The sequence below is a fragment of the Condylostylus longicornis genome, unplaced genomic scaffold, assembly GCF_029603195.1.
Source record: "Condylostylus longicornis isolate FDR11 unplaced genomic scaffold, ASM2960319v2 ptg000011l, whole genome shotgun sequence".
Taxonomy (NCBI): Eukaryota; Metazoa; Arthropoda; class Insecta; order Diptera; family Dolichopodidae; genus Condylostylus; species Condylostylus longicornis.
In genome coordinates this window covers 3,588,437-3,615,756 of record NW_026577980.1, presented here as the reverse complement: position 1 = coordinate 3,615,756, position 27,320 = coordinate 3,588,437, and the positions used below count along the sequence as shown (strand labels likewise).

At 24.3% G+C, this 27,320-nt stretch overlaps 1 protein-coding gene across 1 annotated transcript in view; it reads right to left on the bottom strand.

Moving 5' to 3' along the window:
* LOC129619272 (homeobox protein six1b) overlaps window positions 1–19,483 on the bottom strand; it is a 78,540-nt gene extending 59,057 nt beyond the window's left edge. Inside the window, exon 1 of the mRNA XM_055534443.1 lies at window positions 18,015–19,483. The gene's annotated coding sequence lies outside the window, so the exon portion shown is untranslated. The remainder of the gene's footprint in view (window positions 1–18,014) is intronic.
* Window positions 19,484–27,320: the final 7,837 nt, after the last annotated feature.

Below are 27,320 nucleotides of genomic sequence, written 5' to 3'. Positions count from 1 at the left end.
AACGGTAGCCTGATTACTCTTTTTAGACACTTAAGAAACGAAATTCTTATATTTTTAATTGGGTTTTCTCATTTTTCCTGGATTATTCTTTCTTTTCTTCTTCACTCCTGGGAGGAATAGAGGGCTTGTGCATGATATCATAGTCATATTCGTAGTTTCACTACGTCATAGAGTTTTTTTAACTAGGTTGGTGACTAGCCTGCCGTAGTTTCTTCTTTATATTAAATATTTAAGGTTCTAAGTATCTTATTGTTTATTTTTCTTAGTTTTTTTTTTAATATCGAATATTATGAATATATGAAAATTACTTGTATAAGTATCATATTTATAAATATTTTATATTAAGTTATAATATTGAATATAATTTTAATGATGACCGGGGTTTGAACCACAGGTCCTTCGGTTAAAAGACTGGTGCCACAACCACTGCACCAATGGTCATTTTCCTAAATTATAGTCACCTTCAAAAACAAAGTGACTAGGATGATCACCAGATTTTGCATATTTTTGGAATATGGTGAGTAAAAAAATACATAATCTGAGTTCGGTTCCGGATGCAAACGTTTGCACCGTCTCTTAAGAAAAATTACCAAGAGGCTAGAAGTCACTACAACGGACGTCTGTCGGCGATGTCAGGATATTGTAGAGGTAGAGGACTTGGAACATTCATTTTGTACCTATCTGCGTCTAATGTGAAATAGGAAGCGCAATCCTTCGGGCCTTCTTTCTGATTTAAGGGTTGCGAATGGAACTTCTTATTGGCCTGATACAGGGCCATCGCGTGTTAAAAATTTGTATTAATTTCTTCCCAATTTAGTACATTTGGTAATCCTACTGTAGGTATTATAGATAACATTTATTTTGAATATGAATTTCTTCTGTTTTACAATTTTTTTTTGTTTTTTTGCTTTACTTAAATGATTCTTGTTTTAAATCTTTTGCGCAAATTCCTATTCATACGATATCGTCACGCTGCCTTTTTTTTTATTTTCTGTAAAAAAAAAATTTGTATTTGGCAAATTTTCAAAAATTAGTATTTTTTCCACTAATATTTTGTTTTATATTTTATATTACATACATATGTACATATATTTATTTGTATGTACCATTATGTATACCTACTAACATACAATGTGTTGGATATTGAAAAAAAAATTTGTGTTTTTTTTTTTGAAATCTAAAATTTCTAAAATTGTAATAAAATCCAACACATGATATGAAAGTCAAGACAAATTTTGTTTTTGATGTTTTTAAATGTCGTTTTTTTCGTATACAATTTTTATTGTTTGTTTGCTGTATTTTTTGCTATTCAGAATTTTTAAAGATGAGAAGATGATCGGCGGCGCGATTTTCAAATATCATTGAAATTTTTTTTTTGTTTTTTTTTTATTAAGAGTGAGGAAAAGTGTTATTCTTTATGGCTTTCAAAAAAGAGTCAAAATAAAAAAAAATTAAATAAAATTATTAAGAATAAATGTAAATTATTGTGAAATATTTTAAAATAATTGGAATTTTTATTGAAAAATAATATTATTGGAGAAAAATAAAAGTACTGAACTACTGGATACGCATACTACATATTAAAATCTATCTGAATTTAAAAACTAAGGAAGGCTTTCTTACATTGGCAACCTTTATTATATTTTCAGAAATTCCAGAAAAAATTACAAGCGCACTTCATGTATTATTGTCAATGTTGTCATTTGTAAACTATTTGTTGTTGTTATCCTTGTTTATTTCTCTTGTTGCTCTCTCTTTGTGTTGTTTTTGTTCTTGATTGACTCTCGATGTATGCGTATAAGAAATTACTAATATAAAAAATGTGATTTCTTCTTATAACAATATTTTTATTATAGAAATACAAAATATTTTGTGGATTTCAAAGTTCCAAACCATAAAAAAAGTGTCAAAAAATATTTGATAGATATCAAGACGAATTCAAGACAATTTCGGCATAATTTTCATCAGTATTATAAACAAAACTATAATATTATAATATTCTTCTCAAATAATCAATTCGAATAAAATATACGGGTAAAGATGAAAAACATTTGTAATAATACGTTTAAGAAAAAAAAATTTATAGTTATGATTGTTGTCATTGCCTGACGTTGTCGCTTTATAGTTGTTTAGTTCTCTGAATAAAAATGACAACAACAAAAATCTAAGGAATGAAACAAGAATATTTTTTTGTTTGTTTTTTTTTTTTGAAATTTTCAAAATAACATTACTAATTTTTTTTTGACTTTTTAAATGTTATTATAGAAAATTTATTATTTCATCTTTGTTATTTTGAAAATTATAATGAAATTTTGAAATATGCAGGCCATTGGGATAAAAGTTATAATAATCCTATGGGTCATATTTGTTTATTTTATAATTTAAAAAATATATTATAATACTTTTATGTAAGTATATTTAAAAAAAAAATATGCACAAATATACAAAAATAAATAATATTAAAAATAGAAATATAAAATGTGTTTAATCTATTTTTATTTGAAATTTAGTGATTTTAAATAATATTAGAATATGAAAATTTAATTATTTGTTTTTCTTTTTTTTTTAGAAGAGTCATTAAGAGTCATTTATGATATTTTATAAATGAAAAACATGTTTTGAAAAAAATATAAATTTTGAAAAAAAAAACAAGAACATAACATGAATAAAAGAAGCATATTTGAGAATAATTTAATATTCATAAAAAACTGCGAGCTATTCTTTAAAGCAAAACGTTTTCAACTGAAAATTTACTAGATGTATGTAGTAAATATAAAGAAACTGACGGGTTCAAGTTCTCTGAAGGCGTAAAAGTAACGAATATTGTCCATAATATGGGAAACTTATTCGTAATCGCTAAAAGTAAATAAATTTAAATGATTTGTTGGAATATTTAACAAATTTTTAGACCGTTTATGAGAAAGCTAGGCTGAGAGTTATGACTAAGTTTCCTTCTTTCGCAATAGTGAATTACTAGAATTTGAGCAGAAGTTCGATATACTAGTTTAATATCTTAAAGAAATAATAACGAATTTTATGATATGTTACCTCAGTTTAAAAGTATAGTGAGCACTACTATCATGAGCACTATTATCATTTTTCAAAAAAAAATCCAAAAGATGTCACGAAGTTGTCAGTCAATTGCTATAGTCGTAATGAGATTGTGACTCAAAGCAACCATTTTTTCAAAAATTTGTAAAAAAAATTTTTTTTAATATTTTCGATTTTTAGTTCTGTAGCGGTCATTATTATAACTAAAATAATATCGTAAAATCAAATTCTCGTTGTATCCCTATACGAATACAGCTACCTATACTTAATTTTTCTTATAAAAGCAATGTGCTTCCTTTTTCTCCTTCTCATTAATTAGGCGAACAATGTAGTGTGAAGTGTCACTTGGTATAGTTTATCTAACATATTATAGTAATTCTAATATAATAATTAATCTTATAATAATTAATATTAAATATAAATAAATTTCTAATATAAAAATTTTAATTGAATTAATAATTGAATTTAAATAAAATAAATTAAAATTAAGTTTCATGGTGGTATAATCAACCATCTATAACAACCATAGATCGACTGAAATTCGTGTCGCAATCGACTGGTAGATCGTAATCGATTGACCTTGTTGGGCAGACCTGATTTGAGTTATATTTATTTGTTGTATGCAGAAACAGAAAGATTTTCATACTGTTATATCATGTTATTTTTGAATTTCTATTATTACGAAAATTATTTAGTTTAAAAAACTAAAAATTAATTATTTTTTTTTTGTCTTTAATTAATAACATTTTAAATTTGTTAATATTTTAAGTTTAAGTGTCACCTACTTATTATTTTTTTTTTCAAATTTAATACAAATTATTCTAATTATCGTTAAAAAAATATATATATATTATTTGTAGAAGAATTTTTGAAAGAAAAAAATAGCAATTACGAAATTCAATTAACATAAAAATCTAACAAATTTTCCTTACCACAAAAAAAAAAAACAGGAAAATTAAACAAAAGTAATTTTAATTTTTTTTAATTTTCCATGTTAAACAATGAAATGAACAACAATAACAAGAACCATAATCATTAAAAAAAAAATAATGTTATTTTGTTGAAATTTAAACATTTATTTTAGATAATTGGATTTTTTTTCCCATTTCTTATAGTTTCAAAATCATTTATTATTGCGTTTATTGCAGGGATATTAAAAATTTTAATGTATACCAATATACACACATGAATATTTAATTAGGTTGAATAATATTGTAATTAAATGTATGTACGTCATATTTTAAGTATAATTTTAAGAAAATTAATCGATTCTTGTTCATTATTATAGAACACCAAAAAATGGCTCGTGCTAAATTTTATATTTATTTTTATAATGCAAGCACTTTAATTACCAATATAATAGGTTCAAATGTTGCATAACTAAGCAGCGATCGAAAATAATATTATTGCTGTCCGTTAAATTTGGGACTAAACAGCAATTAATTTTATTTCTTTCAGGTTATAAGTATGCGCGCAATAAAATATTATATATAGAAATTCGACTTTAGTTTTTTTTTTTTATTTTTTATTTTATACAAAATGGTTGTTGCAGGACTCAACTTTCAGCTACTAAAATTTCGGCACAATCAAATAAAGAACATTTATTTTATCATAGGTTTCCGTTATCAATGAGCCAGGAATAAGCAAAAGAACAATTTAATTAAGATGTTTTTAGACAAGTCTTTGCATATTCTTCTCAACACCTACGAGTATAATGAACTAAGATCATGTGCCGCCAATTAAATTAAATTGAAAATATTATTGAAAATGGACAATCTCTATTGTTCATTTATTGAACTCACAAGCTTTAAGTCAAAAACTTGTTAATTATACCTTAATAGTCGAGCATATTGCATATGACATTATTGCAAAACATGAGAACACAGTATATATACCTGAAAACCCTTTTTGAAAATCAAATTATTTAATTAAATTTAAATTTGACTAATCAAAAAGTTTTTTATAATTATTTTATTAATTTTTTTTATTATACGTAAATTTATAGATTAAATTGCTTAAACATTTCATCAGAACCAATTTTTTATTTTATACAATTAAAATTAGACGACCATTGAGCTCGAATAAAAAATATAAGGAAAAAATACTTAAATTTAAGAGGCAGATTATGTGTTCATTTAAAAAGAAAGAAAAACATTTTTACCAATTCATTTTATTCTCTATAAAATTTTATTGAAATTCCAATGTTTTTATTAGGTACGTGAAAAAGGATTTGTGGTCAAATACTCTAATTATAATTTTAATACTTTTTTTTTTTTTTCTAAAAATGTTATATTAAAAAATTGTCTGCTTTTACGTAATATAATAATTTGGGTTCTAAATTGACAAAGCTCTAAATTAATGAAATTCGTATATTTAAAAAGAACCGTAAAAAAAAACTCTTTTTTTATTTCCTGTCATTAAATTGATGTTTCTCAAATTAAAATAAGAAAATTCAATTTTATATGTCAAAAATTGTATTTTTAATTGTTAATGAGAATAAATTTTGGAATAATTTTAAAAAATAAGGTACTTATTGAGCAAATTTGAGTATTCATTATGAAGAAATGTTAAAGAGATGAGTGTACGGACAAAATAGGAAACCAAAACTTGTATAAGAAAAAAATTATGTTATGCACTTATATTTCTTACTCATATTGAGTATATTGAGCACAATGTAAAAGAGAAAGCTTGACAAAAATTAATATGTAACAGAAAAAAAAAAAAAAGAAGAGAAAAACAAGAAATGAAATGAATGCAACAATTCATGTTCGATTACGTATTGATGGCATGTATAAAAAAAATATCATTGATAGCCAACAAAAAATTGTCAACAATGTTGCTAACCACTATATAACAATAAAAAACAATAACAAAAAGAGTAAACCTTACTATGTAATATAGAATTACCAATTGATTAATTTGGCGAATAGCCATTGTTTTTTTTATATTTTTTTTTATTCTGATGAAAAGTTTAATCCTTACATTTACTGAAAAATTAAATTGAATCACTTTAGTTTTTAGTTTCGAGTATTTCAAAATTAATAAAAATTAATTTTTATAAAATTAATAAAATTGCAAAGCACATTACATTATACTCAACATGCAAAGCACATTATAAAATTGCAAGACGGAGGAGCACATTACAGTATACTCAACACCCCTATATAAAATAAAATAAGATGATTGCGATAAAACATGTATGTAGTTTTATACACAGACTAAATGAAGGGAGCAGTTAGAACCAGATTCTAAGGAGAATTAGAATGAAGTCAATAATGAAGAACAGTCAATGTAATGAATATAATAAATTCTTCGATAAGAGAATGTAAAATTTTAGATGCTTTGAAAATTATTAAAGCGTATAACACAACATTTATAAAAAATTTGGTATAAAAAATTTTCGACCTATATCATCTGTATAATTTACTTAGTAAAATTCTTAAGACATGAGTAATCAATTGACACATTACTTAAATAATCTAACCAGTGAGTCATTATATGGTGAAAAATCTTTAACATTAATACTCATAGCTCTGGAAATACTTATATTATACTATAATTCTACTAATATTTCTGGAAATAATGGTGTGCGTCGTATTTTTCGAATTAACAAAGGATTTTGACACTATCGATAGAAATATGTATCAATAAGAATATTGTATGAACGTGGAATAAATGGAAATGAATTGGAACGAACATGTAAATGAATTAATGTTGTTCATATACAGATTTGTTCAAGAGAATAGTATAAAAGAGTACCATTAGCCATTCAAGAAATTAAAATATACTACACCTCACCAAAACATACCTCAGTAAGAATATAAATAAATTGTAGGTAATACAAAACAAGGCAATTAAAAACTTATATGGATTAGAAAAGAGAACACCAACTATTTTCCTCCTCAAAAATTATTTAACACGTCAATTAGATGAAATCGAAATTTTTATGCAAATATTGCAAGTGTGTCAAATGAAAAATTCCAATATAAAAACCAACAGTGTGTTAACAATGAACTGTGATGCACATAAATATATATATATAAACAAGGATTACCTGCTGAAATACACAGATGACTATTTAAAGTGATATCATGAGGAATTCTACAATTTTAAAATAATTATAATATCTCAGCTTATCTACAATAGAGATTGCAAGAAAATTGTACATAATGTCGGTACATTATATAAATAAATATTAAGACTTCTCTAGGAATAGGACTATTCCCAGAGAAATTTTTTCAAAGGTAGTTACCTATATAATTACTAGAATAATTAGATTTAATTGAATATTCTAGTATGACAACATAAGCAGTTATTTTCATTATCGGCTGTGAAGGACGGTTATTCTACTGAACGTATTAACAAACTCATTAGGAAGAAAAAACGAAAAATTGAGCAGGAGAATATGAGTATGAGCACATTGTTTAAACAGAACAGGATATTGGAAGAACAAAGAACAACATGGGCATCTTTAAGTTATGATCATCACTGTACAAACTTGATAAATAAACAACTAAGGAAACACAATATTCGGACATCGGAAACCAATTGTAAATATCAACTTAGGAGTTTGTTAAATTTGGCTAAGGATAAATTGAAGATACATGAAAGATGCGGTGTGTACAAAATCAATTGTAATAATTGCGATAAATTTTACATAGGACAAACGAAGAGACCCGTTACAACAAGACTTAAGGAACATTTAAGTGAAATAAAACGTGCAAGGAGAGTAGGATTTAACCGGATTTTCGATTCTATGGTTGCAAAACACATTTGTCAAACGGATCACACAATCACGGAAGATAACTTAAAGGTATTAAAAGAGGTAAAAGGAAAACACAGGAGAGAAGTTCATGAAAGCATGCAGATATACAAATCAAACAAGGACTGCCTACTGAACACGGACGAAGGTAACGCGGCTACTTGGCTCTTTAAATTAATTATTTGACCAGTTTTAAGGTTTGAAACAGGTATAAATTTAGTTTGTAAATAATAACAAAAAATTATATTAAGTCAGGTATAGTATTCCTAATTTTAATAGATTTCAATTTTTATTGTTTGTTGTCTTAATTAGAAGAAAATCAGCTTTGATAAAGTGCGTATGTAGCGCACGAAATATATTAGCGAAAAATAAAAAAAAGTATTTTATTCTGAATAAAAGGAAGTTTTCTTTTCATACCAATAAAAAAAAAAAGGAATTATATTTCGGAAAAATTATCAACCATTGAAAAAAAAAAATTTTTTTCATTATCATTATTATTTTTCCTTTTTTTATTAAGTCGACATGATTTTAGGCAATATCTTTCGATCTTATAAATCAACGAAATTTTAGAATTTGTTACGCTATACAAAAATAGTCAAATTATAACTGCAGTCTTCTGATTATAATTAAGAGCATCCTGCTAGCTGCATTCATTTTTAACGAAAAATTTTCGACTATCATAAAAATACTGTAAAGTAAACTTTTTAATCAAAACCCTCGGATCGTAAACTTTTAATATATGTGGTGTCATAGTATAGGCAGAACATATGTATAGTATATTTATACTTACATAATAATTCAAAAATACATATAATATGGATTATGTTCTTACTTTTATAAATATAAAAATAAATGTATACAAAATATTTAAAAATAATATTTCTTAAAATAAAATAAAAAAGAATATTTAAAAATTTCTATAATATTATATTTTCTTAAATTTTTATTAAGTAGAAATTGCACTAGATGACAATAAAGTGTCTCATAAATCACAAAAAATTTTAAAAGCATATAAATTTGAAAGGGGCCACAATAACATATGACGATCATAATTATATGTATATTCATATTATTTATATAACATATCTATGCATAAAATATGTACGTATGTACATTTAGAATATAAAATTATAATATGCAATAATAAATATAGGCGATATATATAATATTTTTGTTGAAATAAAATAGAAAAAAAAAACAAGAGGATTAACAAAAATTTTTTTAAAAGAATATTATGAAAGAAAAGATAGACAAAATATTTCTATTAAGAAATCAATGATGCAAAGAGTCTTTAAAATGGCTAATAAATGTTTAATAATAATTAGAAATGAAAAAGAAGTATATAGCACAATTAAAGAGAATTTGTTTGGCTTTAAAAACACTAAAACAATAAAAATATTCATTTAGTTAATTTTTAAAATTATTATAAGAGTGTGATTTTAGGGAGCCGCCTGTGTTATAAAATAATACCATAATACCAATTTCTCTAAAATTTATTTTTATTATAAATTTTAAAATATTAAAAATTTCATTGAATTAAAAAAGATTAAAGAAATTTTTACTTTAAAATTGAAATATTAAAATTTATTACTTTTGCAATGAAAATTTGTAATGCATAATGCAAGATCAAAACTATATTTTACATACATATATTAAGATTGAATAATAAAATTATGAAAAATTACAAATGCTCTTCATATTGAATAGATTTAAAAATAATAAATTTAAATAAAAAATAATGCAATTTTTGAAAAATGACACTCTATATTTTAATGATTGAAGTTGTCAAACGTTGATTTTTAATGATTTTGTATGCGATTAACAAATTTTAAAACGAAAGGAAGAGCTTTTCTAAAAAAACATATGCAAGTAAGCAGAGCATATTTAACTCTCGAATTAGATTATCTCGGAATTGTAATATTAGAACAAATACCGTTAATGAAATCGAACGAAAATTTAATCTATATTCGGCAATTAAAATTATATTCATACGAAAAAGGCAGGCTTATTTTCGACATGCACGTGTGATTTGTGAATGTAAAATTGTGAATGTAAAAAAAATAATTAGAAAACAAAATTTGTTGCATATTTTTAGGGATACCAAGATTATTATGTATTATCGAACTAAATTGGAATATTATTAATTAGAATGTTCGGATTATATATCTTTTGTTTAATAAAATTATAACAAGTAGTCTGAATATGCTGTCACCGATTTTGACGTTTGAACGATTAAGTGTCAGGCACATACTTTTTAATTAAAACTCCCTTATATTCAATACTGGAGTAAAAAAACTACAATTGTTTTAAAAATATTACACAATGTATAGTAATTTAATAATTATCATTATTTTTTTTTATCAAATTCTTGGAATCTTTTTAGTCTGATGCAACATTAGTGAATTCTTAATTTGTATACACGAGTAAGAACTACTAATTCACATTGTTAATAATTTAAAATTAAACTATAAGTACTATGGTCATATTATCTAGATTTGGCATTTATGGAATGGGTAAAAAAAAATTTAAATTTGATTAAAAATAATGAGCGCCTATAAATCTTATAATGAATTTTGTACAATTTAAAAATGCGCCAAGTTTGTTAAAAGTGATTTTAATCTACATAATGTGCAAATTCGCTTATGTTCAAATTTAATTTTTATATATGTAATTAGAACTTTTTTAAAAAATAGAATTTTCTTAGATGTGTTTGGTTGGTTGATTGACGTGGTAGATGCAGTAGGTCCACTGCACTCCAAATAGTACAAAAATGCCGTTTTGCTACTATTACCCCGTGATTACCAGGCCGTCATTTAGCGTATGATTACAGATGCCCTGTTTTAACCACCACTATTCTCTTGAGGAATTTATTTACACTTCCGATACTCATCTTCGATAGCTCGTCCACCCCCATTACACATAAACAAGAGCCGGAGACTCGGAGAGGTAGTGAAAAATATCTTCCTTCTTGTCCATTTCCCGGCAGCTGCGACACGTTGTGTTGACGGCCAGTGCACCATTAAAATGCCGTAAGGCAGGCATGCTCCTTGCGAATCTCTTAGAGAAATGCGTTTAAAAATGCAATTGTGTGGAATCTAACCGGCAGTATACGACCTCTGGACGGATTCCGCGAAATGAATTTCAAAAATTTTCCGAAGATTCAACTTCGGCCTCAATTAATAAATGTATATAAGTTAAATTTTCACAATCTTGTACAGAACTTTTGCTAGAGAAAATATTATAGATTCATTTATAGTATAATTTACGAAATATCATTCAAAAAATAGAGAGAACTACATTATATAACGTCAACTACATGACTTTCATATATGATTCAAAGCAATCATAAATTTATTTGTTATAAAATAAATTTTTATTTTTAATATTTTTCACCTGTTCTTAGTTTTTAAGAACTGAAAATAAAAAATCACGAGACTAAACATATTTCGGCGTGAGATTTAAACAAAAAAAAAAAGATGAGATAATTATATGACTTTTTATTATGTAAATTGTAAACTGTTATATTGCACAATATTATAAAAGAGTTCTTTATTTTTGTAGAGAGGAATGGAAAAAGCGTCTATCAAAATAAAATTTCGCTGAGTGGGGGAATTTTTCCCATTTTTTGTCTGTTTTTTTCTTATATTCACTTACTTATTCGTCTTCATTATGTCTAAAATTGTGTAAAAATGTTTATATTTTCTCTTGATGATTCTATATTATTGTTGTTATATTGTTATATAGCTTTAGCTCTTATATTTGTTATTATTGTAAATTGTGACGTATTATAAAAAATCTGTTTAATATCATCCGGTAAGGAAATTTAAGAAATTCCCGCCATATGTATATTGAATTTTATTTTATTCAAAAGTTACAAACAATAATGTTATTTATTTTTTTATTAACATGAGTTGAGAAAAAATTTTGTGAGAATTCGAGTATCAAAATTTTTGGAGAATTGCGGTTTTTGGAAGAATGTCTATTCTATATTTCTCTTCTTTATAAGGATTGTCAGTTATCATATGATGCTAAAGCTACTGCACGTAAATAAGAAAAATTTTACAATATTCGATACATTACAAGTACCATAGTCAATTAACATTTTTATTTACATTTGACATTAGTAAAATATTAGACTTTCTCTAAGTTTTGTAATGATTAACACTAATAATTGGAATCAGGTTGAACATTCAACATAACTATGTATATACATATACATACTTTGTTTACCGTATGATTTAAATTTTTTGTTCATTCGAATGTATAAAAATACGGTAATGGTTGTCGTAAATTAATTACAAAAAATTACGGTAGGGTAATTTTTTTACAAAAATATTTCATAGACTTCTTAATTTGCATACAAAATATGCTGTACAATGCTGCTTACAAAATTTATAAATACGCAATATTTCAATTTGCACATATTTTTGTATATATACTCACATATACACATGCACAAATTATATTGTAGCGGAATCACTTGCAAAAAATTAACAATTATAAATTTACCTTAATTTTTATTGTAATTTTTTTATTTTTGTTTTTAAATGATACAATCACAAAAAGTGTTTTTTAATAGCTGAAGATCGAAACTTACGTCTGCAAGCATATAATGATTTTGTTGCCAAAAAACAAAATAATCACTTTGTATTTTAATTGAATAATATTGAAATTTAAAAAGTTGCAATTTTAAAACAACAACATTTTCTTATATATATGTATATACAATGTTGCATTCTTAATTGTAAATGCAAATAAAATGCATTAATTTTTCTGACTGGACGCAAATAAAATCTATTGAATTTTATTCAACTTGGAAATATTATCAAAAATTTTTAATGTACATTTACTTGTGCGAATTATATTTGGCGCTATTAAACAGTAATATTTGAAATGGAAACGGAAGGCACATGAAACAGAGCTGTTTATAGTTGATGGTTCATATGAATCTATACTCGTATGTATGAATAATAATCACTTTTCTTAATAACTGAAAAAGAAAAGCAAGTACGATAACTAACAATACATGCTTAAACATTATTTCATATTTTTTTTCAGTAAATATCGTCTGTTGACTGAGAATTTTAGAATTCATAAGCAAACGTAAAAAATTTTTCCTAAGTAACACATTTTCGCCATTACCCTACGTTTCTTTCTCTCTCTAGTTATAGCTCCCAAAAACTTTTTAAAATCCGATTTCGTGTTCGTTTGTGCTCATATTTTGGATTATTTTCTTTATATACAAAGCCTTTTTTCTAACATTTCTCCTAAAAGTATGCAATAAAAATTGGCTATAGTAAACAGTTTAAAATTTTCTATTTGATATTTCTGCTTAATACGAACTAGATTTTAAAAGTGTCAGTTTTTTATTCATTTTGTAGTTTATTTTTGTAAGTGTGTATAATTAACTAAACTAGAGGAGGTACACTTAACTATTTTTAATTGAATATTGTTTTGCCATATTTAGAGGTGATTAAATTTTGGTGAAGTTTTTACTTTTGCACTTGTATATGAAAAGGACGACGATTGAGCTGCATATTAGGGTGAACTACAAATTTTTAAATTTTTTTTTTTTTTGGATAAACGTTATTTGTTTTCTTTTCTCTCTCACTCAATTGCTTAGACTTGTAATTATATAGTAATGACATAAAAACATTACCGTTTATTCTTTCAGAATTTTTTTTGGCGACGTCACTGATACTTCTTCTATTTTTCGGTTTTTTCATGTTTTTTTTTTTTTTGCTGTACCTACTATAACCAAAACCAATATCGAATTCTTCTAAACCAAAAAAGACAAAAAAAGAAAACAAAAACAAAAAGAAAAGACAAATAAAAATTAAAAGAACAACAAAGAAAATTTTAACGTTAAAATACAAAAAAAGAAGAAAAAAAAAAACAAAAACCTTTGAAAGAAAAAGTTGAAAAGTATTTACGCATGTGTAATGCGGTAACCCGATATCTTTTTATAATTTTTGTTCTTTTTATTTTTATTTTGCTCTTTTTATTGAATAAAAATTTTTTTTGTTTATTTTTGGGGATATTTTCATCAGAATCGCAGCCATCATTATCACAGCACAGCCAAAACCAAGAAAACATATAGGTACAGAGTACAGCCATGCTCCTCTCTTTCCCTATATGTGATGCAAACACACATATGTACATACTTAAATTATAATAATATCCAGCATTAAAAATTATGTGGTACACAAAATATACATTGAGTTATACATAGAAATTACATACATACATACATACGTTCATGTACACTTAAAAATCCCGAAAATAGCACAAAAATATATTTTTTTTGTTTTGTTCTTATTTTCGATCTTATATGATGTTTGGAAAATCATTGAATATTTCATATTAATATAATGTAGATAAAAATATTCATGTAAGTAAATATGTGTGCAATATTTGAATATTTTCATACACAAGTATACACGTATAATGCGTTGCATGTGTTTACAAAAATTTCATATTGAATCACATACAGTCTGCATGAACGTATGTATGTATATATGTATCTGGATGGATGGATATAGTCGCAGTCATATAATATGTCTAAAATATAATGTTATATGATATTTTCATTGTAATGTTTAAAAATATTGGACCAGGAATAATATTTTTTTTTTTAAATAAATTTTTAATATTTGAAAGAAGAAAGAAAATTAAGATGTAAAAATTTAGTGTGTTAGAGTTTATAATTGAAATGACATTAAATAGAGTTTATGAATTATGAAGAAGTAATTACTTAAGTAAAAGGGATTAAGAAATTAATCTAAAAAAATGTAGTCCACTATGCCGCCCATTGTTCGTAAAATAGTACATTTACCTTTAACTTTAACATTTGAATTGTATTGCTAATTAATTTAGTTATAAGGCATAAAGGATACGATTACTCTTAAATATAATACTTTTTATTAAACAGAATTTTGATAGAGTTTATAGAATATTGAAGAAATAGTGGACAACAATATTGATATTTTGCAGTATTTGAGTAATAAAAATTGGGGAGAGAGAGAGAAGTCGCAGAGAAATTGCATTCGATTACAATAAAATGTTCACCAATATCTAGTCAAAATGTCAAAATTTGAGATACATCCGAGTTGTCGTGTAAAGAAGAAAAACTATATCAAAAATCGGTGTTCATTTTATTACTCTTACATTTTCACATTAAGACTTCCATATAAAAGCGGGTTCTATATTTGCAAACTACTTTTAGTGTGTTGCATTCAAAAGATAACATATGTCATTAGGTAAATACCGACGGGATTATAAAGTGAAAAAGTTATAAATTTGCTTTTACAAAAACTTTTCTAACACCAAATGTTTTTATAATAGTAATATAACAATATTAGGTTAATTTAGTATTTTTATTGTATTTCAATAATTATGGCTTAAAGTAGTATAGTTTGAGTATAAAACTTAAGCAGAAATCGTGCCTTGATGCTACTAAACACATTTTTTTAATGCAATGATTACAAGATGTGTGCGTCAACATTATTAGCATGTAAGTGGTTTATATTTCCAATTAGGAAATTTTTTTTTTTTGGAAATTGTAAACAACGAGAACGACCATAATTTTTTATTGCAATTAAGTATCAGTGCTAATACTTTTAAATATAAGATTTCTTCAGTTTCTTAACTGAATTCAAAAAGGTCTTAACTTATAATTATAAATTAATTAATAAGTAATTATAAATTTGCATATATTTAATTATGAAAGTGACCATTTTAATGTTAAGTACAGAAAATTAAATTTAGTTTTGAAGAGCAGATTAATTATGTGTCATTATTTAAAATTTTCGGAAATAAACTTAATATTTATAGGAATTTAAACCGCGTCGGCAAAATTTTTAGTATAAAAGTGCATAATAATTTTTATTTATAAACGAATTGAATTGTTTCTACAATTTCTATATAAAATGTTAAATTTAAGAGTCTTTTAAGAAATTTTATTTATGAAATCATTTGATGAAATAAACAAAATTTATTCATTTAAATTACGCATATATATTTTATTAAATTAAACATGTCATATATCATTCCGTCTTTTTTTAAATCCTTCTATTGCATGTCTCATTTAAAATAAAATAAATCAGAATTATTGGAGCGATTAAAAAACGTATATATATAAGTATAAGTATATAAAACAATAAAATATATTAGTGTCGATTATTTTGAAACAAATTATTTTCACACTTTAAATTTATAATTTATTGTCTATACATACACTTCAAAGGGCATAATAATATAGAAAAATGCTTTGATTAACAAAAAAACAAAAAAAAATATTTAAACTTATAAATTTCTGAATAAAATAATTCTTATGGTCAATATAAAGAAAAAAAAATGAGTGAAAATTCAACTGGGACAGCTTGACAATTATTATATTGATTTACAGCGCGTCTAAAAAGACATAAAATTGTTCTAAACAATTATTTGCTGTATAAATTTTTCCAACATACATACTTGTAAAATCATATGATACGTCCCTGAAAATTAATATTTTATTTGAGAGAAAATGAGCTATTGTTATAAATTGTATGAGTAAATGAGCGTAAATAAGTGCCTAATAATTATAATTAATGAAATTAAGTTTTATATTTGGGGTTTAGTAAATAATATTTACTGTTTACTCAAGTAATTTCGAAAAAAATCAAAAAATTTTAATAAAACGAGAAAGAAATTTTAATTATTTTTATTTATAAAGATTTTTCAAAGTTGAATCTTTAATTTGGATACGGTTTAATAAATCAAAATTGTCAAAATTAAGACTTGATTTAATTAAGGATGAAAAAAATTGAAATTAATTCAAAATATCTTGAATTTATAATGTATGAAAAAATAAATTACTATATACTTATAAATATTATTTATTCGTTCTCAAAATTTTTTGAAAATAAGAATGTATAATAATACTGTGTTGCAAAATTAAGGTCGTAACTATTGGTATAACATTTCTATTAAATGCCCAATTCGAAATTATACACAAAATCGCTATTGAGTTTATTATATTTATTAAGTATACGCAATTTCTATTAAATATTTTTCAATTTTTATTTTAGGTTCTGTTAATGGCAATAGAACAATGAAGTTTCATAATGGCTAGTGGCAAAATGGAATAATATTAAACTGTTATACAATAATGATTTGAAATATTTTTAGAATTAAAAAGTAAATAACACAAATAACATATTAATGGTAAGTATAGTTTGTATTTTATATAAATATATATTATGTACTTAAGTATTCTGTTTGTATATAAATCTATATGATTATTTTTAGGTACATACTTATGGGAGATTTTTCCGTCGGTGAATTTATTGTCGCTAAATTTAGATTGCTTAAAGAATATATAAGAACACCATTTCAAATCCTTCCAAAAATGGAAAACCAGCCTTTATTAAATTGTTAAAGATTTCATTTAATCTCGAATAATCTAGACTAGTAAAAGCAAAATTGCAATCAAAGAAAGTTTTCTATACTAAATTATTAATTAAATATAAGTCAAATATTTGTCAATGATTCAAAACAATAATTATTAAAAATTAATTTATTTATAATTTTCAAAACAGAAATTAGAATTGATATAATGATGAACAATAACTATGTATATATAGAATATTATTTGAGACTTGCACATTTGTATAACAGTATACTTAATTTGTATAGTTTAGTGTTATAATTCATATTTTTAGTATTACTTATAATACTTAGTACATTTTTTAATTAGAATAACTCACAGAGTATGAAAGATTAAATTTTGAATACGAATAAGATTTTATTTTTACTTAAGCATAGTTAGGCAAGAAATTTAATGGAATCCGTATTATTCGATTTTAATGTTTGCTCTCCAAGAAACTTATTACGTAAATTACTATGAAAATGAATTTCTATATTATGATCTTTTCAAAATAAGTATACCTATAAATTTTAAATAGTATTAAGCAAAAAGTGTTCAAATTTCATAATAAATTTGACAATCAAACAATTAAGTGCTCAAATTACAATCTAAGCAATAAATTTTAAGAAATTTTTTTCAATACACTCAAATTAATTAATTAAGAGATCAATTTATTTATGATTTAATTGTATTTTTATATACTTAGTAAATAAATTGATTTAGAATGCATTCATGTTAAGTAATTCTAGCTACTTTACAGAAATTTTATTCAACAGTATAGGAAAAACTCACCTCTTTTCAATAAAATAAATAATATTTGTTGGAAAATTTTGCATGTGTAGTACTTATGTAAATATATTTGTTATGTTATTATTACTTTATTAGTACTTTATGATATTATGATGGAACGAATATTTTCACTATATATATTGAGAATATTTTGATCTTACACTTACTTATGCGTTCATTTAGTTAATTTATTTCACCGTTTTCTTTATTATATAAGTATATTATCCAAAATAAAATAAGTGTAAACGTCAATTTTTCTTTAAGGTTTCCACATTATATTTATATAGGTACATATATGTAATTGTTCACCATATGTGGATACGTTTGTGAGCAAATAAACATTAAATTATATACTCAAATTTTGTTATTAATTGTTTTATTCCAAAAAATTTTTATTATAATTGTTATATTATATGTATATGTACACTATGATTTATAATTAAACACACACACGTTCTATATTAACAATTTAATTTCATTTAATGTAATTATAACAGTATTATGTACGTATATATAAAATATTTAAAAATATTGCAGAAAATCTAAATTTGTACAAATAGTAAGTATATATAATGTGCGTCGGTCTATTTTGATTATTGAACAAAAATTTGTTATTAATTCATCATTAATAGTATATGTGAGTATGTATGTAGTTACTAAAATTCATTATTATTAATATACTGATATTATGTACACAATGTATATTTTGAAAAACCGAAAAAAAAAACAAATAATAATCATAAATTCATAACAATAAATTATAAAAATAAATAAAGTAGTAAAATTGAAAATAACGCAGTTTTTTCCCCCGTGTAGCTCAGGAGATCGATATATAAATTATTTAGCAATAACAAACGACTATTCAATGACAATTTGTTTTTACTTACAATTTTTTTTCAATTAAATTTTAATAAAATTATTGTTTTTACACGCACTTAAATTTTCTTAATAGGCAGGTTACCTATACGCAATAATTTTTATAAAAACAAACAATTAGAGTTGTCGTTTCACAATAATAATAGAAAAATAATAACAGCAGTAAATGAATGTCAAAATCCAAACAAAAAAAAAAGTAAAATAATGCGTTTTAAATAATTAATTTATAATTAAGTAAAAACATATACACAATAGAGATATGACGGTACGGTGCACATTTACAGAGATATAAACGCGGTTTGAGTACAAATTTCCTTTTAAATGTCAAAATATCCTTATAATTTATAAGTACTTTTATTTGTATTTTTTAAAAAATTCATTTATGTTGCTATTTTGTTTTCTTGCATATTTTTCTGAAAGAGAAATAAAAAATCACAAATATTTTCTCATTTTGATTCTATATAGAAAAAATTTTTCTTTATGACGTAATCATTTCATTCTTAAATAGAATTTTTACAAATTATTTTTGTTGTACATAGTATATGAGAATATGAAAATGTCATCGAATAGCTATTTTTTTTTATTATTATTTTGCTGTTCCGTTATTGTATTTTAAAGACAAAAGTAAGTTATTAAAAATATTTTTATTTTCAAATTTTTTAATTTTATATTTATTTTACATATTTTATTTAATTATATTCACGTTTTCATATAATATATGAAATTATTACACACTTTTATATTTTTTGTTTCTTTTTCAACCCGAAATTATTTTTGTTACTACATGCTAGATTCTAATTTTTTTTCATTCTCATATATAAAAAAATGCCAAAAAAAAATTTTTTTTATTCGAATTTCCACACCAAATGTTCCGTTTTATGTTCTTCATATAATTATATTAGAAATATATACACACATTTACATATATATATTATTTACGTATAGTTTGAAAAAAAAATTTTTAACGAAAAAAAAAATAAATATTTTCAAAAATTTTTTTCTTCCTTCTCTCTGTTATTTCTATTTATCCGACCTCACGCCAAGAGACAAAACGATAAACTGAAAAAAAAAGTATTAAATTTTGTGATGAAACCAAATACGATCAGGAATAAAATTTCATTCAAATTAAAAAAAACAACAACAATAACAATAATAACATGTAATAGTGGAAACAGAAATATGTATAATAAAAGTATATTAATAAAATAACAACAACGATAACAGTAAACAACAACAACAGAACATAATTTAGAAAACATAAAAAACATAAGAACTGTAAAAAAAAAGATTACGTACAACAACAAACCAACCACAAACAACAGTCAGTACAGCGTCATTAAAAATTGTATATGTAAAAAGAAGAAAATAAGGGCACAGACGATTTGGTTTTTTTTATATTTATTATAAAAGAGATAATGATATACAGTAAAAACACACAGACATTCACACACTTATAAAGTTTATTTTAAAATTATAGAATATAGAGGAAAGGAGTATTCATTTTTTAGTGTACCTGTATAAAAAAATAACAGTATAGAATTTATTATTGTGTTATGCTGTTAAATAATATTTTGACAGAAATATTGAAGTGTGCGTGTGTAAAAGTAAACAAAATAATGTACGTTATTATTTATTAATATACCGCACGTATAAATGCAATACACACATTCTTGCAAATTATCTATGTATTTGAAATTTTTATTAAAATAAAGTTTTGAATAGTTTGCGTTTTCTGTAAACTTTTATAAGTTCCCTATTAAAAATTTAATATTATAAAAATAAACTATGTACATATGTATTTCTGTACAAATATTTGGCGTATACAAACATAATTCAAGAATAGCATAAAAATATATTGGCATGACACTAATCCATACATAAATACAGGTTTGATGGTATTTTTGATTTTTGTATTCAATTTAAAAAAATAAACAAATTTTCCTTAGAGAAGAAAATTATTAATGCACTTTTTATTATAATTTGAAATTTTTAAATACATTTATAGTAAACTGATGTGATGTTTACACAATTTTAAGGTTGTATTTGTACCTTCAATTAATATGAATGGAACAATTTTGAAAAATAAGAAAGGACGTAATGATATTAATAAGGATAAAATTCATACTATTTAAAAGAGTAAATGTTCGGGCGTTTTATGTGTATATTCCATTTCCATCCTAATTTATTGTATCTGGAGTTACCTTACACGAAGTATATGTAGATAACAGGTAAAAATGAAAAGCATTTTTTGTTGAAAGTTCACTAATTGTTGAGGAATGAAAAAAAGGAGAAAATCGAACCAGTTCGTTGAAATTTTTAATCATTTACACAAGGTTTCAAAATTTTGATTTATAAATGAAATTTCACTCTATAAGATTATAGAAAATATCGAACATGACAAATTTTTAAATTTTACAAATTTTCAATGAACCTGTAACGGAAATGTAATTCAAATTTGATTTTACAAAGCTACTATACTCCAAAACCACTGAAGTTTATTCGATACTCTAAATTTAATCCAAATGGGGATCACAATGACAAAAAGTAAGGCGCAAAAAAGAAATTTGCAAGGTGCTATAGTATACCGTAATAATATGCTTTTAATTTCTGTTAATTCGAAAATTTCAAATTATTTTTACTCTCCTTTTAAATAATCAATTGTGTTGTTCTTTCAGTTGACCGGACATACCGTTATTTGTAATTGTTGTTGAAATTATTAATAATTCAGTTGGATTAAAAAAATTTTAATAGTAATTTTTCTGTTAAAACGAATTGGAAGTACTATTTTTATTTTTGCAAGTACTAATTTTTATTTTAACAGTAAAATTGTTAAAGTAAAAATTAAAATTATATGTTAATTAACGTGCATATAGCAATGTATACAGAATTTAAACATAATTTTAATTGCAAATGATACCTACACAGTGGTTGCAAAATGCTTGCATGCATAATAAAATATATTTCACCATTGTCATTATATCATGATTGTGTTGAAAACACACTCAAATATAATTCAATACTATGTACATATACACATAGAGAATTGTATTTGAATTCACTCACAGATTTCAGTACATCGTATGCGTTATAAAACCACACCCATATTATTTCTGTGTTCGGACTGTACATGATCTTCAATATTAATACAAAATGGGTGTAACTGTAAATCATGAATGTGTGCTATTAAATTTTATGCATGTGTAGTTAAAATTTATTAATTTTCTTTTTCTTTTAATATTTTGAAATTGCTTTTACCACACCATACCTTTTTTTTCAAAAAAAAAAAAAAAAAAGAATGTTAAAATGACAATTGCGATTGGTTGAAATCTAGTTAAATAATAATAATGATGATAATAACGGTTAAAAATGAAGTTTGAATTTATAATATGAATTGTTATTGGAGCTATTTGATTGGTCAAAAATTCTAATATCAAAAACAATAACAAAATTAATTTACCATTATTACCATAAGCAAAGAAAAATATTTAAAATGAAAAATCTAAATGAAAATTTTTAAGGTAAAGTTTTTTGAAAAGTGTAGATTTTAAGTGTGTTAGAGAGAGATAGATTGCTTGTATTTAATATAAAATATTAAAAAAGATGCTAAATTAAAAATTTATCTTTTTTATATATATCTTATAATTTTACGGTTATAATTTTCTCGAATAAGATTCTGCGCAATCATTTTTACCTCATTAAATTTTCCTTTTTATATTTTATTAGTTTAATTTTTTGCTACCCTCGTTTTGCCCCCCTCTCTTATAAAAATATTGTGAAATAATAGAAAAAAAAAATAGCAAAAAAAAATAAAAAATAATAAAAAGAGTAAAAAAATTTTTATAGAATCAAATTTTCCTGGGAAATTTTATATTTGGAATAGGTGCGGGACGTGAATAGTTTAGTTCTCATAAAAAGGTAAAAAAAATCCAAGGGAAAAAAAAATGTGATGAGTTTATTTTTTCATTTTTAATAAGCTAGATTTTGTTTTAAACATTAAAGAATAAAGAAAATGAGCGTCTTCATCCGTTTAAAGAAGGTTTTAATGAATCAAAATAGTTTTAACTCACAATTTTAGAAAAGATTTTGATTGCACGTCGAATACATTATTCATAAAATATTTTTCTCACAGATGGCACTAAAATATATACTTAAATATCATACAATAGATGACGGTTCGAGAAAAAAACTTGCTTTATATAAAATTTTTACTATAGATTACGAGATTTGAAAGTTTCTAATGCTCTATGAACTGGGGTAACCCAATTTGCATATTAATGATTTTTAAAGTTTGCTTGCTGTAAAAGTAGTTAGCAACCCAGGCAGGATGGCGCCCTGAATAGCTAAGATGTACCGTATTGCTAACACATTCTCTTAAAAATAAGGTTGTTATTGTGTCCAATAGAGCCTAGTCTTACATATACACATTAGAAAGATTTGATTGGAAGGAGTATTTTTAAAATTTGGAAGAATTTTATAATGTAATTTGTTTTATCAAAGTCTGTTGCTCAACTGCCTTTCTTGTATTCTTAATTTTTGAATTTCTTACTCTCATTTAATTGCAATGCAGTTGCTCAGTGTAATGGTACGTAATATACTACATTTTTGTTATAACTGAAACCAAAATGACACATGCTTAATAAATTTAGTTTTCATTATGGTGGAAAATTTTTTGGTTCTTATTAAATTTTAAAACATTTAAAATTATACTTTCATCATATTAGCTGATGGTGTTCATGCAACAATATTGAACTACAATTCTTTGACTTGACATTCCAGTCTGATATTTCTGATAACATCAAAAAATGTGTTCTACATAATAATAATGCGCTATTAAAAAAAATGGACAATAATTAATTAAAAACATTAAAATATATTTTTATCCCTATGTCGCATCGCATCTGTTTTGGCTCTCCTGATTAAAATCAAATAAAATTTTTTTCATTTTAAGAACCTATGACTTTATGTTGATGCCTTTTTGAAGTTCATTTATGATCTTTTATATATGTATATTTTTTTTATTTTATTATTATAATAAATTATTCTTATTATATTTTGTTTATAAAATAATTTATTTTTATAGTTTTTTTGCTTTTACTTTGCCAACATTATTTAATGTGTATGACTTTTGTTTTTTTTTTTAATTTATTTTTCAGGAAAAATTTTATAACACATAAGAAGTCTAATTAAGTTGAATTATAGCAAACTAAATGGTATAAGTGTTATGTTAAGATCCGTGATAATTTTTGTATTTGAATTGGTATTGGATGTGTTTGAGTTCGACTCCTCATATATGGGATCCTCATATTTAATAATTTTTTTAAAAAAAAGTTAAATAATATTTTCTGGTTTTCTCAGCTAGAATTTGTAATTTTGAACTTGCTTTGGAATAGCTGGCTAACTTGTGCAATGGCAAAGGACCTTGTGGCCGAGGAGGAACGAGAGATCTGCTGGTATTGAGCAGAGGGGATCTCGGTATTGTGGTTGGCATTTTTACTCTGTTTAAATAGAATTCATAAGAAAGACGACAAGGAGGCTATGTATTCCTTAATTGGATGTTTTCCAGGGATGCTCTGCGAGTGCCCCTCTCTAATACGGAGTAGAATACATTTTTTGGAAGTGATTTGACTACCCGTTTTTATTTCTTTTTAAAAATATTATAAAAATATTCTTGTAAACATCGCAATGCTAATTGTTGTTAAAATATTAATAGCCTTAAAAATGCTCTTCTAAAAGTTGTAGGTTTATAATAAAATAATGTATAGCCTAATTTATAAGTATAATAAACTATGAGTGTATAGGTATAGAAGCTTAGGAAAATTCTTCAAAGTTAAATTGTTTACAATTTTTAATAGCCTACTAAACAATTAAGTTGTGGTTTTTTAAATCAATTCCTTGATTTATTGAGTGAATATAATAGGCGCTACAATCGATCAATTGATTTAAATCAAATAATTTTTAATGAGACACCTACATAAGATATACATACGTACATACTTATTTAGTTTTAATTTTTTATTAACAAGACCCTCTTTTTTTTAATATTTTTAATTTATAATAAAAAGGAGAAAATAAATCTTTCATTCATTACGAATAAGGATTATTTACAATCGCATATAACAATAAAAAAAGACCATAATTCACTTATATAACAATCGCATATAATTAGGCGTACAAAAATTTTCGACCCATGTAGTATGTTTTTGGTATACAAAAATTCTCATAAAGGGAAAAAGAAACAGAAAATTGAAAAATTTTCTTGCTTATTCCTATTATTATTTTTATTATTATTTTTTTTATTGGAAATTTGTTAAAAAACATAATTGTTGTTATTGTTATGATTGGACTTCATGGTGTGAATAAGACATAATTTTAGGCAATTTACCATAAAATTTAATATAATTAGTTTGTTCAAAGATTGATTAGAAAAGAAATAAAAATATTGGTATTAATTGATGTCAAAAATTATTAAAATAAAGTATCTTGTCAATATTGGGAACTTATATTAAAAGTGTTACCTATATTGTTAAAAATTGTCGAAAGGAGGAAAAGAAATGTCATTGTTTATATCGTAATGGTAACATAAAGCAATTACTATGATAAATAACTGTTAATCGCATGAACATATATATATGTTATACAAGTTCATTCAAGTAGAGACACTACACTTCTGTAACACTAAGAGCGTGGTCTAATTCTTGTACACTTTCTGATACAAGTTTTAGTTTAAGCTGAGTTTCACACATGTAAACAGATGCTCCGTCATTTCGTTTTTCGACAGATATTCACACTTTGTCTAGCTAAATCTTGAATGCTGAAGATACTCTTTTGTGCTTTATTAAAGGTAAATGAAATAATATTTAAAATAATTAGGTTAGCGTTAAAGAATTTGGCAATATTTGCAGGATTGTTATGATCCAATGATTTCATGATATTATTAATTTTTTTGATTTATTTGCAATAATGGCCGCCAGAGTCATTTGCATATGTAGTCAACTTACTAGATATATCTGTACAAAATTTGATTACAAACGTTATAAAGTATTTCTAACGTCATATATTTCTAATTAAATGAAAGCGTCACCATATTTCAATATAAACTTGGCATACTTTTCTAATATTGATTATAATTAAATACAAAAAGAACATCGAAATATTGTATAGGATATTTAAAATTAATAATAAATTTAATTTAATTAAAAAATGCAATAAATTTTAATTTTATTTTGAATGAGAAGAGATAAGCACATAAAAAGAAAAAAATACATAATTAAATTTAGGACCATAGAAATTTAACATAAATTTCGAAAAATTTTGTATGGACACACGGTCACTGCATTGTTATAAAAATTTTCTATACATAGACACATAATTATTTTTGGCCTTTATATTCTTCATATTTTAATTTTTTAAACGTTTCCCCGAAAAACACTTAAAAAATATTATTGATTACATCAAAAGAAAATATCCAAGGCGTACGAATAAAAAAAAAAATTTTTTTACGATATCATTTTGAAAGCAGTCTTTAGTTTAAAAATCAATCTCAGTTTGATATATTATTAATGAGCAATTATCGAAATATTGAAATAAAAAAAATTAAATTGAGTGAAAAAAAATAAATCAAAGAAACAAGCGCGAACTCTCGTGGCTAAAAATATGGTGTTATAAAATTAAATATAAATAATTTATCATACCGTTTTATATTAATCGTATAATTTTTTTTATCATATTAATTAACAGAGTGCCACATCGAATCATACATTGAAATAGAAGTATCAAATCCAAAAGATGTCGCTGCAGTGGATACCCCTAGTGATATAGGGATATTCCGAACGCAAAATGTTTTTCTTTGATAGAAACTAAAATACATAAATTGTAAAATTTGGGTCTATTTTCTACACAAATAGCAAAAAGATTACCTAAAAAATTAACAGCCAAATGATGGTGAGTTAGGCAATTGGTGAACTACGAGCTGTTTTTACTAGTAAATTTAAATTAGTTCTTTAATATTGTAGTCGTATATTATAGAACTAATTTAAACTTTCCGCTACTTTTAAAGAAACAGGGTATGAGAGCCTATGCAACTCATTGAATCAACTTAAATGCATGTTAAAGCTGCAGCATTGAAATTAGCTTTAACAAGTAAAGTGTGTACTGCCGTTTTTTTTTATTAGCGCGGGAGAATGGGCTCAATTGTAATTCGCGGTCCAATTACTATATATGAGCACTGTCCATTTACGGTCGATTTACTATATATGAGCACTAATTCTAAGCCTCTCACAATTCTCAACATTACGTCCGCTGGGAGCATTCGTGAGAACTTCGAAGGGGTCACCAGAATGACCATCTCGAAGCATCTTTACTTTACTGACGTTATTCAAGTATGCTATCTTAATTTTGCCTTTAAATTACAAGTCATTTCGTATGTACAAATAC